The sequence below is a fragment of the Oenanthe melanoleuca genome, chromosome 4A (assembly GCF_029582105.1).
Source record: "Oenanthe melanoleuca isolate GR-GAL-2019-014 chromosome 4A, OMel1.0, whole genome shotgun sequence".
In the NCBI taxonomy this organism is placed as follows: Eukaryota; Metazoa; Chordata; class Aves; order Passeriformes; family Muscicapidae; genus Oenanthe; species Oenanthe melanoleuca.
Genome location: NC_079338.1, coordinates 10,721,666 through 10,737,789, shown reverse-complemented (window position 1 = coordinate 10,737,789; position 16,124 = coordinate 10,721,666).

Below are 16,124 nucleotides of genomic sequence, written 5' to 3'. Positions count from 1 at the left end.
AGAGTTTGTTTGGTATCATCTTAGATTTAAAAATGTCTTATTTTACTTACTGCTCTAGTAAGAAATGGAAAATACATGGATTTTCATATGCCACAGACTTTTATTATGAGGTAATAGTGTCATGAAAATCCAGAGAACCTTTTCCATTTTTGCATTCTTCTGAATGCAAACACTAAATGTGTTGAATAAATAAGTAATTCTAAATACATTTATTTGTCAAAGAAAGGAACAATGAGACAGGTAAGTCTTAGCAAGAATAGTTTTGCATGTTGACAGCAGAACTAACCCAACTGGAGATGTATTCTCTGCCTGAAGCAATACAGATCTTTTGACACGGAAGCCTCAAGTTTCACCTCGTATCATCCAGGGCTGGATTTGAGATTCTCAAATGCCTCTTTTGGTAAAAAGTGGTGGGGAAGATAGCAAATTTCCAACACAGCAAGAAAGCAGAAGAGTGGCTTTATAGGCATGGTTTGAGGTACATGAGCTATTCTTGGAGTGAACCTGTCCTTCAGTAGGACCCCACCAGCACTGGTGACTGCTTGGTATCAGTGGTTATGGTATGTTCTCTATTTGTAAGAATCTGCTAAAGCTGGAGTTGTCTCAGGGTTCTGCTTTTATTGGTTATGATGGATAGATCTATACAGCATTCTCCCAAATGTGATTTTGTTGCTGTGAGAGAGGAGGAAGGAACTTAGGCTGCAAATAGTGCAGGATTATTGATTTCATATACAATGTACACAGCCTTTGACTAACTTCTGAGTTTAGGATGATTTCCTCGGCCTGAAGTTTTTTGTCAGCTTTAATCAGCCTTGAAACAATTTTAAAGCACATTTCTTAGGCTTTTTCTTGAAACTAGGATGTAGAAGAAAAGAATTTTTAAAAATTCCTCAAACAAATCCTAAATCCCTATTGGCTTTTACAAGCCATTTTTTATTTTTCAGTTATGGACAAGAAAAGTACAGAAGCCAGTCTAAGACTAAAGCTATACCATCTTCCATGGTACTGGGGCGGCTTTCCTAAGCTGGATGTGTAGGTGCCTTAGGTGTCACCATAGCAGTGACAGTAGTGTAGAGTCTGCTCTCAATTTTGCCCTAGCAGCCCCCCTGCCTGAACAGCATCTTCCTGCCAGGAGTGTTTCCCCAAGTGTTACAGAGATGACACCTGACATGGGATGTGAGTAATTGATTTTATCAAGGAAGAGGAGAGATGCTTGCATTTCAGCAGGCAGCCCTTCTCTTGAGCTCTTCATGGAGACAGTGGGAGATGAGGAATACTGTAATTCCTGTTATAACTGAACAGACCTTCTAGTGGTCAAAATAGCTTCAGTTTTAATTTTCTCCCTATCATGTGTGTTGAGTAAATACGTTCTGGTAACATGTTGAAGCTACAACTTCAGTTACATGAAGAGAAGTGAACAAGTCTGCTCTCAAAGCTTTTGTTGCTGTTGTTGTTATTTGTTTTAAAAGCTTTCATTTTTATAGGAAAGAGCAGGCAAGGATGGAAGAGGAATTGAGATAAGGGGACTATATTGAGAACAGCAGGTAGATCTGTAGTTATGGAATGGTATCTGTCATTTGAATCCCAGACCAGTACCATGTCTGCTATTGAAATTAGTTGCAGAAGGAGCCATCTTTGTTAGCAAGGTTAAATTACTTGAGAATGTAATTTACTGCATCCCTTCTCCTGGCCTTTCGCAAGGTCTTTCGGAAGCAGCTAGGGCAAATATTTGAAAATGTTTTATTTTCCTTCTTGTTTCTCCTTTTTTAGTGTTTTCTTCTTACTTTTGTGGGGCAAAGCTCCTATCAAAACATTTAAAGACTTCCCTCACTGACAGTCTTCACACTTTCCATGTCTGAATTATGTTACATTTGGTGTTCCACGCAGACATTGCAATGATTAATAGCATAAAAATAAGACGCTGCTACTGTTCCCACTGAAGAAAGATTAACTGCCTCTATAGACTTAAAAGAGCAGGAGGAGATGAATTGAGGCAGGAACACAGGCCAGTTTCTCCTGAAATGCATAGAAATACACAAAGGGCACCTCTTACGCCAATTTCCGTGTTGTATGTCTGAGAGAAAGGTTAGAAGTAGGTGTGTTGGGAGCACACAAGTCTGTTTTCTGTGAACACTGGTTTGGCCTCTTGCTGAGAGTGGGTGTTTATGCTGATCCCAGGGGTGCTTCATGACAAAAGGATGGATGTTTTTGGTGCTATTGCTCAATTCTGAGTGCCCTTGGCAAGCAGGGAGATTAATGAGTTGAATGCAACATGAATGTATCAGGAGGGTATTTGTTCTTTGGAAAGGTTAAGAATCTCAAGTGAGAATGCTTTGGGTGTGGGTGTGTGAAGATATTTGCAGGATGCAAAGATGAGGGGGGGATCAATGAATCCACAAAATTAGAATCAGATGAAAGGGATCAGGAGGTGTTTGTCAGCTCAAACACCTTGCCTTTGGCTCTGGTCTGAGCTGTGCTGTAGGTATGCCTGTGCCCTGTCAGGTACCTTGCTGGTTCCTGACCTCATCTGGCTGACTTGACTTCTTGGCCTGCCTTGCTGACCTGCCTCTGATGATCCCTGTGGCCATCACAGCCCTGCTCTGCTGCCCTTGCTTGGCACATTGGGACTTTGCCCTTGTTGAGGATCCAAGTCCTGGCACTGTGTGAAATCAGGCTCTGTGTCCTCTGTGGACTTGTAAGAGCTTCTGTTGGGTTCCATGGAGCTTGACTGAGAGAAAGATGCAAAACATGAGCTTTGTGTCCAGTCTGTGAGATCCTGGGACGTCTAGGGGTGCAAGCTGAAATTTGCTATCTTGTACCAGCTGGGCTCTCCTAAGAATTTTCTGCAACAAAAGTTGGGAGGCCTGATCACCTTGTCCTGTAACTTGGATGTGAAGAGTGGGAAGGAGCTGGAGGAGGAGTGAACATCTGTCTCAATGCAGCTGTACTAACCTGATCTGGGTAACACTTACCTAGGAAATGCCCTGGGTTTGTGTGAGGATGTCCTTTTTTAGAAGTGACCATAGCAATGATAATGCTGCCATTTGCTAAAGTCTGTTACTTTTTCCTGCAAACCTCGACTGCATAAATGATGACAGTTTTGTGTTTGATCTTGCTGATGGCCTGCAGAAGATTTGTTCTGTCTGCCCTTGTACTTCTTAATCTTCAATTTATTGAAAGTCCTACAACTAATTACAGTCAAACAGCTGCTATTTTTTTTTCAGAAACATGCATGATAGACACATAAACACTTTAAATTATAAAATGTATCACTTGTGTGGATGTGAATTTTACTCTCTGCCTGATGCCTGTAACTGAGCAAACACATATCATATATTCTGAACCTTCCAAGAACAAGTGTGAAATTATCCCTGTACTTTGGAAACAAAGTCACAGAATCTCAGAATGCTTGGGAAGTCCTGTCTTTGCTGCTTTTCTCTGATGTCCCCAGGAACAAATCTGGATTTTACAGTTACCCTGTGCATTTTTCACTACAGGTCTCTATGTCTGCTGAGTGAAATTCACTGTGTTGCCAATGGCTGGTAGGTTTGGTCCCCAGGGATGAATATGTGACAATTGTGCCAGCAGTGGTACAGGAAGGAACATAGTGGTATTTATGGTATCTGACTTGACACTGTGTTGAGCTGGCTTGTGGCTTCTAGGACCTAGTGTGGCTTTTGAAAGCTCTCTTGGGTATCTCTGCACAGTGCTGTATGTAGTCTGGTAATGAAGAGTTACTGTGTCAGGAAAACAGGGAGTATCTACATCTATAGGAATTTCCATACCTAGTTGGCAGCATGGAGAATGTTTTCATTTTATCTCCATTCAGACCAAAGGAATGTAGGATTTCACCATAGAACAATGTCTGTGAGTGCATAACATGCTCTGCCTTGAACCCTGAGAAAGGAACTGGTTTCAGGAGACATAATGTGGGATAGACAGTGGAGCAGGGAATGTGGGGAGAGCATGTGGGTCTTGTAGTATCACACATGAATTTTAGCTTTGATGGTGCTTTGAAGTATATCTTTAGAGTAAAGCTCAGTTTATACGCTAAAGTGTGATTTATGACCACGTTTGGATCACACTAATTAGAGTCCACAGCAAGACAATATTTCCCATTATTTATGAGCAGATATGCATTTTTATATAGGATCCGAATGGTTAAAAGACAAAATATTGTTGGAGGACTGCTTGATATTTCTGTATTTAAATCTGCATTCTCAGATACAGCTGTATTCAATCATAATATGAAAAGCAGTAATGCTTGTGAGTTTGAAAAGCAAACAAAGAGGTATCTGGAACTGAACATTAATTCTGTCACAAATCAAATATGTTGAAACAAAGGTCTTGTCACCAATTGTTTCTTGCTATGTAGATAATGCAAATAATTCCTTGTGGTTATGCAGTTTCTTTACAGGAGCTTTTTAAAATCAGAATCATTAGATGCAATACTGTGTGTTAATGGCAACTAGTTTCCTGCTACCTCTAAGGGTTCATCATCTACCATTGACATTAATTATTCTGTTTTGGCTCATTAACTTGGAAAATCACTAAACAATTGCTTTGTTACAAAATGCCATATTTGAAAAATGTGTTTGATGGAAATGCATGTCTACTCATCATCTTCATATCACTTTTGAGAGCTTGTCTTCTACCTCAGAATGATTCGCTATAAGAATTTGTTGAGAGCAGGAGTTTTTGCAAATGGCTTTCAAAGGAAAATAAAATTGGAACATGTCTTCTTGTCACTCATACTTGGTTATCTCACAGTAGAAGGCAGAAGTGAATTCTTTCCAATTTGCAATTTTCAAGCTTGTAGATTGAAAAATCCTGATCTGCCCTTTCTAGCTTAAGAAGGATTGATGACAAAAGGTCACATTTTCAAAATGAATGTGTTATGCAGTACCCCTTATGATATCACTAGTTTCAGGTTTTATATTGGCCCACTGCCATAGTGTGTGAGCACCTTGTAATCATCAAGGTAGTTATTCTCTCTAAACCCGTGTGAAAGAGGGAAGTCCTATTATCTTTTGTTTAGAACTAGAAACTAATTTGTCACAAGTCTCCTGGTCTTGTCTGTGATTGCATAAGTTGTCGGTGACAAATCCTTCGCGGTCCGGATCAGGTGGTTGGGCTCCCGGTTGGGTCATTGTAGCATCTTCTGCAACCTGGGACTCCACAGCTGTTCATAAGGATGAGGGGTGGGTTTTGACATCTTGTTTTGTGTGTAAACTCTAATTTATTGCTGTAATATTTTTGACACACTAATATGAATTTAAATGCTTTATAAGCTCCCTGACTTAAGAGGCATTGACAAACAAGAAAACAGCAAAGAGCAGCAGTCAATGGGTGCTTGGCAACAAACATGAGCAGAAATTCTAGAGAACAGCAGGTAGACAGTGTGGAAATATTTCTCTCTCTGTGGGTCATGAATTTGGGCTGCATGGTGTTAACTAGACACCTGGTTTGCTCTGAAGACCAAAAATAAAGGTTTTGACTTGTATAATTTTTAACTGCTAGGCATAGCCATACACATTTTTTAGTGATTGCACTATCATAACCTATAATTAAAATATTTCTATGCCATTCATTCCTAGACAGTGACCATCTCAGAAATAAACTAACTTGGGAATACAGTTCACACCAGGAAGGAGGAAGAATCTGACTTATAAGTTAGCTAAGTGACAATGATGGGTCTTGTATATAATCAGACAAGTATCTTACAGGTATGAGCATCAAGCAAGAAATATTCAGGATGGGAGGAGGAGCAAAATAAGGAAATGCAAGGTTATAACAATGGTCTCCCAAAGTAGATGGGGGAGGCACATTAGAAAAAAGAGCAACAAAATTTTAGTAGAAGTATTTTAAGAATGGGACACATCTAACAAAGTGAATGATGATTTTGGCTCTAGCAGTTGCAGCTCATGAGAGTCAGGGAGCTTGGGGTGGTATCTGGGTGGTATTCTGTAGAATAACTGAACAGCTTCAGATCAGGCATGCACTGTCTGCTGAAAGATGTAAAAAAGACAGCTTTACAAGATGGAGAAAATAACCTGGAAGAAAGATGGTGGAGCAGAAGAATAAATAAGAAATGAGTGGGAGGAAATGTGTCTGTGCAGGATTTTGAGAGATGGTCTAGGTTGAGAAGTGTGTGTGCTAAGAAGGAAAGGGTGGGGAGATGTTGCAGCAGGAAAAAGGCAGCACTTAGGGACAGGTAGGGAAGTCACAACAGATACAGTATTTCAGTGAAGCAAATTTCAGTGCAGATGCTTCCTTTCAATAGAAAAAAAAAAAGTGGCTCTTTGGAGAGGCTTGAGCCCATCAGGTGGTGACACCTGTGGCAGAGATCAGGAGAAAACAACAAAGATTTGCTTCCTTAGGCAAAGGAGGGCACTATAGTTGTGGCAGTATCTAGTACAAGGCTATGCCTAAACTGATAGTTGAGAAATTCTATGCTTCACTTCTTTTTCATATCAGCAAATTATTTAATTAATCTGTTTTGGGAAATATAAACTTTTCTTTTGACTGCAGTCTGCAATTTTTTTTTGGCTCTTCAACATACATTTATTTTTAGAAAAAGTTAGTGACATTTCCCATTGGCATGAGGTGATATTGGGAGCTATGTGGATTTACAGGAGCTGCTCTTTTTTTGAAGTGTTTAAAGACTGCCTCTGTACTTCTGTACTTCTAAACTTCTCTCCCTTTGGGAGCTACCATGTATAGTGTTCCCCCTGGAAGAAAGTATGTGACTGGTGTAATTTGAAAGTGCATTTCTCTTCATCTTCATCTTCATCTCAGTTTTATACCAGGTCTGAGTGGGAGCAGACTCAGGCTCAATAGCACTTCAGTGTATGATGGGATCCATGTAACAAGGTTAATAAATCATCTTCCTAGCTTAAAAATACAACCCCACAATCTGCTTGGATAATAAAACTTTCAAGAATGAAATAATCATGGATCTGTTGCATTATCTGAGGCTAAAAATGTGTCTGTCTCCCTGCCTGATATATTTTGCTCTTTTGCTTAATCATCCATTTATGGTGTTTCTCCACTGCAGAAACACAACCCAACACTTCTGTTGACTGGAAAGAGGGTCAGATCAATGCAGGACAGATTCCTGTTAATGAGATTTTGATTTTTTGACATTTTCAATCAATGTATACTTGAAACATGTGGAAGGAGTGTGATCTTACTGGTCCAGTTCTCAGTTGTTTCTCAAGCAGGCAGCCAGAGTTATGTCTCATGTGGGTTTTTTTTTTTTTTAATGAAGGTCATAAAATCATATTTCTCCGTGTTAATATCTCCTTAATGTAGCACTCTGTACTTCAGTGAGAGCTTGCTTTTGTTTGTGTTATTACCTTTCTGGAAAGAACTACTAGACATTATTAATGTCTCTTAATTGGTAACTTTTCCTAATTTATTTCCTTGACAGTAACTATTTGAAAAATGAACAATTCATGCATGTATGTAATGTACATAATGCAAGCAGAATTCTTATTAAACGTTGCAGGTGCACAACCAGGGAAGATGGACACCAATTTGTCTTCATCATGTTTTGCCAACATCTTGTTTCTGGGGGATTACACTTTCCTGTTACTCACCTAACTCCAGCGAAGCAGCAAATCAGAGGTGAAGCCTCCATTTCTTGGGGAAATGAGGTAGCTGTTTTGATCTCAAAATACTTCTTGTCCTATCTGGGCTGTCAGGAAGAGAAACTTGTGGTAATAATGATCTGTGTCTGCCCAGATAAATGATATCCTGTCTCAGAGGGCACAGAAACACCCTGAAGTGTGGAGCTAGAACATGAGCATACACATCATTGTCAGGTTAGAAGTATTTGCTGTTATCTTTCTTTGATAATGTATATTCTGTACTGGTAGACACATTTTGAGACACCTCACTTCTTGCAAAAACATTAGTTGCCTGTTCTCAATAAAGCTGCTTTGGATCCAGTGTGTGTGAAGTCATCTAGACTTCCAGGACTGTGTAGGGTGAGCACCTGCATAGAGGCTTAAGTTTCAGTCCTGGGAACTAACTAAGTGGTTAACACTGGGATACCTGCCTTGGACTGCCTGTGTTCTGCTTTAGATCTCATCCTGACAGTCTCCAGCTGTGGGAACTAGGATTGCTTCACCTTCCCTGTTAAACAGGTTGTTTTGAGTTGTTTGTTATATCTACTGCAGTCCTTTTGTCAAAGCTTTGTCACATGTGCCTGACACTGAAAGACCTTGACTTGAAAGTTTTATTTTAGAATAAAATGTAGCTCAAGGCCTGATATGATAACTTTCAGTTTGTTTGAAAGAAATTTAATGGAGGCCAGTGCTTTCAGAAAAGACAAACTGGAGTTTGAAAATTTGGTCAGCAAGAGCTCTTCCAACAAAAAGTCATTTAGATGTAAGGGGAGAGGTGTTTCCACCTTCCAATTGATACTTCCACTGTGGTCTGACACTGAATTTTCTTGACACTGGGGACCCTCTGCATGAAAGAGAAAAAGAACCAAATTCTAGAACTCAGCTGACCCGCCAGCTTGACACAGCAGCCATAAAGTAACAGTCAGAATAGTCACATAAAAATTGTGATGAATTAGAACTTCCCTCTCTGGAGAGGAAAAATAAAACCTAAATCTACTGAAATTGAAACATAATAAAATAAAATGCTTCTAAAGAGGGTAATCATGTGTATTTGCCTTATAAATCATACTTTATAGGATCTTAAATGTACTTTCAATTTCTGTCCCTTTATTTTTTACAGTCTTGGAAAACTGATGTGTTGAATTTGACTTTGAGAATAATGTAATGCAGCCAGCATAGCTCTGCCCCCAGATAGAACCATGTTTTTATTCAAATGAGAATATTCAATAAACTCCTTTTGTGCTGGATTGGATATTCTTTAGTATAAATAAGTTCCCAGTACAATTAATAGCTAGCCAAAAGAGAACAATACTTTTTCAGGATCTTGGTGGAGGAAATGAGTCTCAGAGAATGCTGTGAATTGCTCTGGTAGTATCTTTTTAGAAATGTAATACTGAGCCACAACTGTAGTCAATTATCAGCTTTTGTCTACTATGCTTTAATCCTTATAGCAATTCTTTCCTTTGCTAGTATGCATACCCCCAAAAAGAAATGGAACAAGATGCCTAAATTGCTGACTGTCTTGTGTGCACTATTGATTGGGCTCATTGATGCTGTGTTATCTAAGACTAAATTGGCATCAATTTTTCCCCTGAAGCCTGAAGATTTTGTGTTCTATTTAATTGTTAGAGGAAGGTCAGCACAGACTGTACCCTCTGGCTTTTAATTTTAGATGGAAATGTCCTAAATGAATAGAAAGCTGCATGTCAGCAAAATGTTCTCCTGCTGAAAGCAATGTGTAGGTTTCTCATGTTTTGCATTTGTGATGACATAAGCTTTGACCTTGGCCTTTTTGAAAGAAGAGTAATATTTGCTCTTTTCAGCCTAATAGCAGCACTGTTGGTAGGAACTGTGCTCTTGTGTGAACAGCAGCTCCTGCTCTGCTGCGATTTGTAACACTGGATGGAAAGGACTTTTTTTAAATATATTGAAGTGCTGTTCTTTACAATTTCCCAGTGCAAGGATCCTGACTTCTGTCTTCATACAGTCAAAGAGATGGAGATTGAACAGACAAGCATGATTAAGGCTTAACATGATAAATTAATATCTTTACTCATTTGGCTGGTCCTGATGCCAGTCTGGCAGATGGAGTGCTGAATTTGTGTGTAGGACCATTCCTGCAGCCTAAGGACTTTGATTTTATCCTTCCTCTTGTTTTCCAACTATGGCAGTGAGGAAACAGTGTTCCTTTGTGATATCTGTCTTTTCATAGAAAGGGTAGTCCTGATTGTTTTTCCCTGAATGCTCATGGAGGACTAGGAAATAGGAGGAAACATGGATAAAAACTCTAACTTGTAAGTAACTGGCAGGATGGAGCTCTCAGCATAGCCTGTGGTGGGTTCTGAAAGAAGGGTGTCCATCCCCATCTCTGTGACTGGCAGGGAGGAATCCTGTGCTGGTGCAGGGTAAGAAAATATATTTTTTAGCATCTACTTTTAAAATTATTTCAGGGCATTTGTATTCAATGCTGTGGTTGAATGCATGGGAAGTTTGTTCTCCCTCTACCCATAGCTCACCAAAGCCATATGGAAAAAACCTCACAGCACCACAAGCCCATTTCCCTCAGGGCTTTGGCTCATATTTTCATTTTGAGACAGAGATTTGTGAGTAGAAGAAGAACTGCCCATCTGTTAGGGAGGTAAGAGGTGAAACACATCTAGTCCTCTGATTACCTCACCACCCCCACACCCCCCTCGGCTCACAAATTCTGTACATCCTGAGAAGAAACTAATTCAGTTTCCTGTTGCAGCCCAATGAGGGCAAGAAGAAAATGGAACAACTGAAAAACTTCTCAGCATCTTAAAGAATAGTTGGAGGATGAAACAGGCCTGAGGGTATCACTGTGACTTTGAATGATGTTGGGAAGTTTTACTGGTCTCTTTTTGCAGAAGTCTGTGTAAGCAGTTTACAGTTGGTTGAATTTAGAGGTTTCCCTGATTTGATCAGAGATTTCACTTCAATTTTTCCCAGTGGCTCAGGGACCCTTAGGTAATTGTATTTGGGAGATTTTTCATGTCTCCAGTTTGACCATCTGCCTTTGCCAATAAAACATACACAGCAGTTCAGATGTTGCAAGGAAACACACAGAAAACACTGGCAACATGCTGGGAGCTCTTTCTGTCTTATTTTTCCTTAACCCTGCAGCTAAGGAGAGCTGTGGAGCAGATGTAAGCCCCAAAGTGTGTGTGTGCTTTGTACATAGAATAATTGAAAAGCGAATTTCAGTCTGAGTATGAACCAGCTTTGAGAAATACAAGGCACCTATGCAGTGTTTGTGGGAGTTGGTATCAAACTCAGGTGTAAAATCTCTAAACAGGAGGATTAATGAAGACTTTACACATACTGTTTTACCAGCAAGATGATGTGGCAGAGTTTATGGTTTCTACACTTGGTTAGCTTAGAATATCCAGGAAGAGTTCGGGATGTCTCACCCATGGGTTCCTTAGGATGGCTGCCATTGAGAAGGAAAAGCAAGCCTGGAAAGTGTGTGATTGTCGGGTCTGGCCTTGAGTGAAGGTGGAGGAAAATCCACCACTCCAGCTCTGCATCCTGCCAAAAGGAGCCAGGTCACTTTTCATCTTCCTTCCTTCTTGTTCTGGACTTCCTGTCACAAGATGTGCTTTTGGCCTCACAGCAGGAGGAGATAGAGAAAGGAATAGAAGAAGAACTGAGTTCCAGTTTTCATTCAAAACTCCATGATAAAGTCCCAATTTTTCTGCCAATGAGATGTAAGAGCTGCTGTAAGTTCACCTCTCCAGCTGCATAAATGCTGTGCTGCGTACATAGCATATCTTCTTGGTGGCTTCAAAAGTTGAGTCAGAGAGAGTACAAAGGCAATGTTTAGTTATTAAGTGCCTTGATGGTTACTAGGTGAAAAAAACTGATTTGTGTTTGAAAAAAATATTTTCTGAGACTGCAACCAGGAAAGATCTGTTGAGTTTTGTTTGTTTGTTTGTTTGTTTGTTTTTTAACGGACCATGATTTGAGACAACACAGACCAAGCTGAATTTCTGGCAAGTTGAATTAGGAAGTTCAATGGAAGTTGAGTTTCTGGCTTAAGTAATTTCACTTTGCTTTCTTTATAAACCTTCCTTATCCCCTCTCTACCTCAATGTCCTTTTTCTCCCTCAAGCTCTCTGCATTGTCAAAGCAGGATTATGTGCTGGGGCACGGGGACCAGAGGGAAGCTGAGGGCCACAGGTCATGGGCATTGGTGGGGTCAGAACTGCCCTTCTTCAGTCCTGGGTCATTCAGGTGATACCTCACAGAGCCAGGAACACTGTCTAGAAGCCACATTTGGGTAGCCTTGCTCCATCTGGTCTCCCTTTGTTTGCAGGAGAGGCTGGTCCTGCAATGTTTGGGCTTTGGATGCTGCAGAGGCTGGAAAATAGCACATACTGAAGGGGAGGTCAGTGAGGGAAGCAGATAATGTGTTTGTGTAATAAATCCTGGTCCATTTTTCTTTCATTTTCCTGGCATGGCCATTTCCAGAGGGACCCATAACCATGAGAGGTGCCTGTGTGTGCCGCAGCATTGCTGCAGAGCTTGAAAGTTGTGAAAATCTGAAAGGTGGCAGTGAGGTTTTACTGCAGAGCTGTGCTTAAGCAGTTACCATGGGCATTGCTTTGCAGGGATGGGGGTTTTCAGGAAACCTAGAGAAAAAATTTTTCAGTTCCTTCAGAAAAAGGGAATAACCTTAAATGCTTAGGGAACAGATTTGTTTTTTTTCCAGATCTAGGCTTCCTTCATATATAACAAGAGTTACTTTTGGTTTATATGGAGCTAATTTTGGAGGACACTTTTCTCTAGTGATTGCTAACATTTTGTTAATGTTTTGTTGTGATGTGTTAGGGCAAATTGAGTTATTTTCTTTTGGGAAAAGAAATAAAAAGCAGCATTTTTCACATAACCCAGTTCAGTGGGATAAGGGAGAACTGAAGCTGCACACTAGGAGATTTGTGGCTTTATTTTTTCTTCTGTGCCAGACCTAGTTGCTTCTAGGAGCAATGTGCTCCTTCTCTTTCTGCACAACTACAATGGGAATAGCCATGCCTGCTTTACTGCAAGACAAGGCAAAGCTTGAACTCTGGGTCAGCTCCTGCTCACTCTGTCCCATCCAAGCCACCTGCCAGGTCAGAGCTCCCTGTGCTGGATTTTTGTCTCACTCATTTGGCACATCCTATACCAGCTGCTTGAATTTATTGCTCTACTGTGTTGAGGTTTGACATAAGGAATGGCCCTTCTCTTCCCACTTTTTCTCTCTGAAAGCTGTGGTTAGGAGAGCTGGATTTTTTTCCCTTTCCTTTTCCCTTAAATGCTAAGGACTCCATATTAGAATTACTAGTGTTCTCTGTCTTGTAGGTTTGGGGAAGTAAGATTTTCTAGCACATGGGAAGATCAGACCTTCACTGGGACTGGTCTGATGTGTTATGTGAAACACTTTGATTTCTCTTCTTGCAGAGCACATTATGAGTCATATTGCCCTGAACTTTCTCCTTCAACCCATCTGCTGTCTTGAACTAATTTCCTGACCCAGAAAATATCTGGGAGAGAATTGAAAATAGTTCACAGTGATGCAATTCTCTAAGAGTTTTTAAAGGTAGGAAGAGATATTTAAGTAATATATCAGTTGTTTTTGGACAGCTCAACCTTCACCTGTAGCTGTTTTCTCACTAGTACAGGTAGAGCTGTCCTTGTCATGCTTGTCTGAGCTCTCTGAGGAACCCTGCTCACAGATATTAGGATGCACTGTAGTGATTTATTGCATAGAATGAAGTGGGGGAGAGCAATAAAGGATGTTTATAAATTGGCTCTCTAAGCATTGTTGGACTGTTGTATTTCTTCAGTGTAGTTTCCAGTACCTCATCTGCATGTTCAGCATTCAGCAGTCAGCCTTATTTTGCAGTTTTTTTGTTGGCCTGCTAAAGAAAGCATTGGACCAGTGTTGTAGTAGAAAATCTGCTTATGAAGCTACTGAGGAGAACTTTTAAATCATCTCTGTGCTCTGTATTGTAAATTCATGTTACCCAAGGTAAGCATCTTGTTCTAGTACAGTATGTCTCTCAGTTTTCAGAACAAAACCCATATGTAACTCTGTGCTGTCAGTAGATCTCTGTAATAAAAAACTGCTGGTGTTTCCCCTCTATGCATTAATTTTTGCCTCAAAAGCTGATAAACGTGTTTGCACACTTAATAATTAAAAGAAAAAGTGATTTTCTGCTCTGTTGTATTTTGTTTCATTAGATATTTCAAACAGTTCTATATGTTTCATGAAAATAAATATTAAGACCTAATTCTTGTCTTAAAAGAAATTTCTGTGGCAGTAATATAAAACTGTATACTCTGGGGTTTTTTTGTTTATTTTTCTTTTTCCTTTTTTTTTTTTTTTTTTTTTTAGTACATATTGTCATCATAATTTTGTGATATAGAATGTGTTTTAAAAACACATTCTTAACCTCTGACTTGATCAGAACTTTAAGATTTCATTGACTGACTTTCATTTTCTACAAACTCAACTGAAGTAATTGGTTGTCTTTATGTTGTTATGTGTCTTCGTAGTAGTTGGAGGACTGGCAATGTGTTAATTTCCTAATTAATAGATTATTCCAAAGAGTGAGATTGTAATAAAACTGCAAACCACCCATGGGAATGAAACAGACGACAAGCCATAGAGTTCAGACACAGAAAACACTGTATAAAACCACAAATCTAATGAAGGGTAAAATCAAACGTGCTGTGGCTTTCTCTCAGTGGCACAGAGATGGGGAACAGCCAGCAGTGAGCTGCCCTGTCTGGGGACCTGTGGGTACCAGGCACTGGGCCATGGTGCTGACTGGGGTGTGCTGCTGGTGATCCTTTGTCCTGTTTGCTGCTGCTGACTAAAGCAGCAATGTTGTACTGTTTAAGAATAATTTACAATGATGTATTCCTGTTGATACATTCATATCCTGTAGTGCATTTTCCCATTAAATTCAGAACATGCATTTTGTAGAGTATAGAACCCATTAAAACCAGGGAATTGTCAGTAATGAAACAGTGCTTCTCACACAAAATACTAAAATAGGCTTTTGATGCATATAAATTCATATAAAGTCTTCGCTGCTCCAACTGAGCCTTATAAATGCAAATTATGAACCATTTCTTATTTGTGTCAGGTAAAGTACCATCTAAACATGTTTGGACAGAGGAAGTGTTCATTTTTTGCTTTCTGCTGTAAATCTGTTCCTTGACAACCTGGTAAAATACAGAATAGCAGAGACATGTAGTTAATGTTCATTGGCAACATTTTTACATATTTGTTGTTGCAGCTGAATTAATTTATGTGGAAAACAAAAAAGCCTTCGAGTGACTTTAAATTATTACTTGTCATAGAGTATATGTATTTAATAGCCTAATTGCAATTGCAGTAGAATCTGTACTCTCCCCCCTCTGCCCTGCATCCAGTGGGTTGATGGCAATGATGATTGACCAGGAGAAGAAAAAAAGGCATAATATTATCTGTTTGACATCTGGACAAAGAAAAAGATAAGAAAATTGAATTCACCTAGTTGCAACTTTTTAGTTGCTGCTTCACAATGTTATCAATGCAGAGATTCTCTGGAAATGTTGAATAATCCATTCCTGTTTATCATTTTATAAACACAAAAGCAATGAAAATTATTTATTTTAATAAATAAAAAATAAGATGGCATAATACACCATTAAAAGAGGCTAGTGACTGCTATAGCCCAGTTATAAACCTCTACTTTTCTTTTAAATTATAATTGTTCTTTTTGTTCTTGAGGCATCATTACTTTGGCTGAAATGTGTGTTAGGATTATATTGCAGAAAGCTGCTGTGGTACTGAAACACAGTTTTCCATGAAATAAATTGCTGGGTGAATTGAGGTGGTCAGTTTTGTCCCCAGTGATCTCTGTTCTGTAGCCTCTGTGGCTGATTTCTGTCCTGTGTACAGACAGGTGAGGAACAGATGTGGGTCAGGCAGGGGAGTCTGGGCACCCACTGGGTCTCAGAACCAATTATGTGCTGAGTATTTGATTACTTTGTGCTGTTGTAGTAGCTGGGACAGAGTTTTGTTGCTAGCTTGGTTTTCCCAAGTGTGTGTTTAGCAACCCAGAAGGCTGGGCCAGGCCATCCCCAGCTCAGCCAAACACTGAGTTACCCTGTCCTGGAGCCTTGGGTGTGCATTGCTTGGGCATTTTGCTCATACACCGACAAACTGAGAAAATGGCCCAGAAGGGCTATTGGAGGTGCAAAAACTCTGTAGGGTTTCTCAGGCTGGTTCAAGGCTTCTCAGCAGAGCAGGGAAAGCCATGTTTTCCTGCCTTAGCCTGAGGGTTGGAAGCAGAAGTGGGGCAGGGAAGAGTGAGGGCAGAGGTCTGAAAAACTGGGTTGCTGACTTAGGCTCCCTGGGGAGCTGGAGGGAGCCAGGAGGCTGGGACTGCTCTCCAGCCCTTGGAGCAACCTGCACTTGTGCACTTCATTTAGATGAGG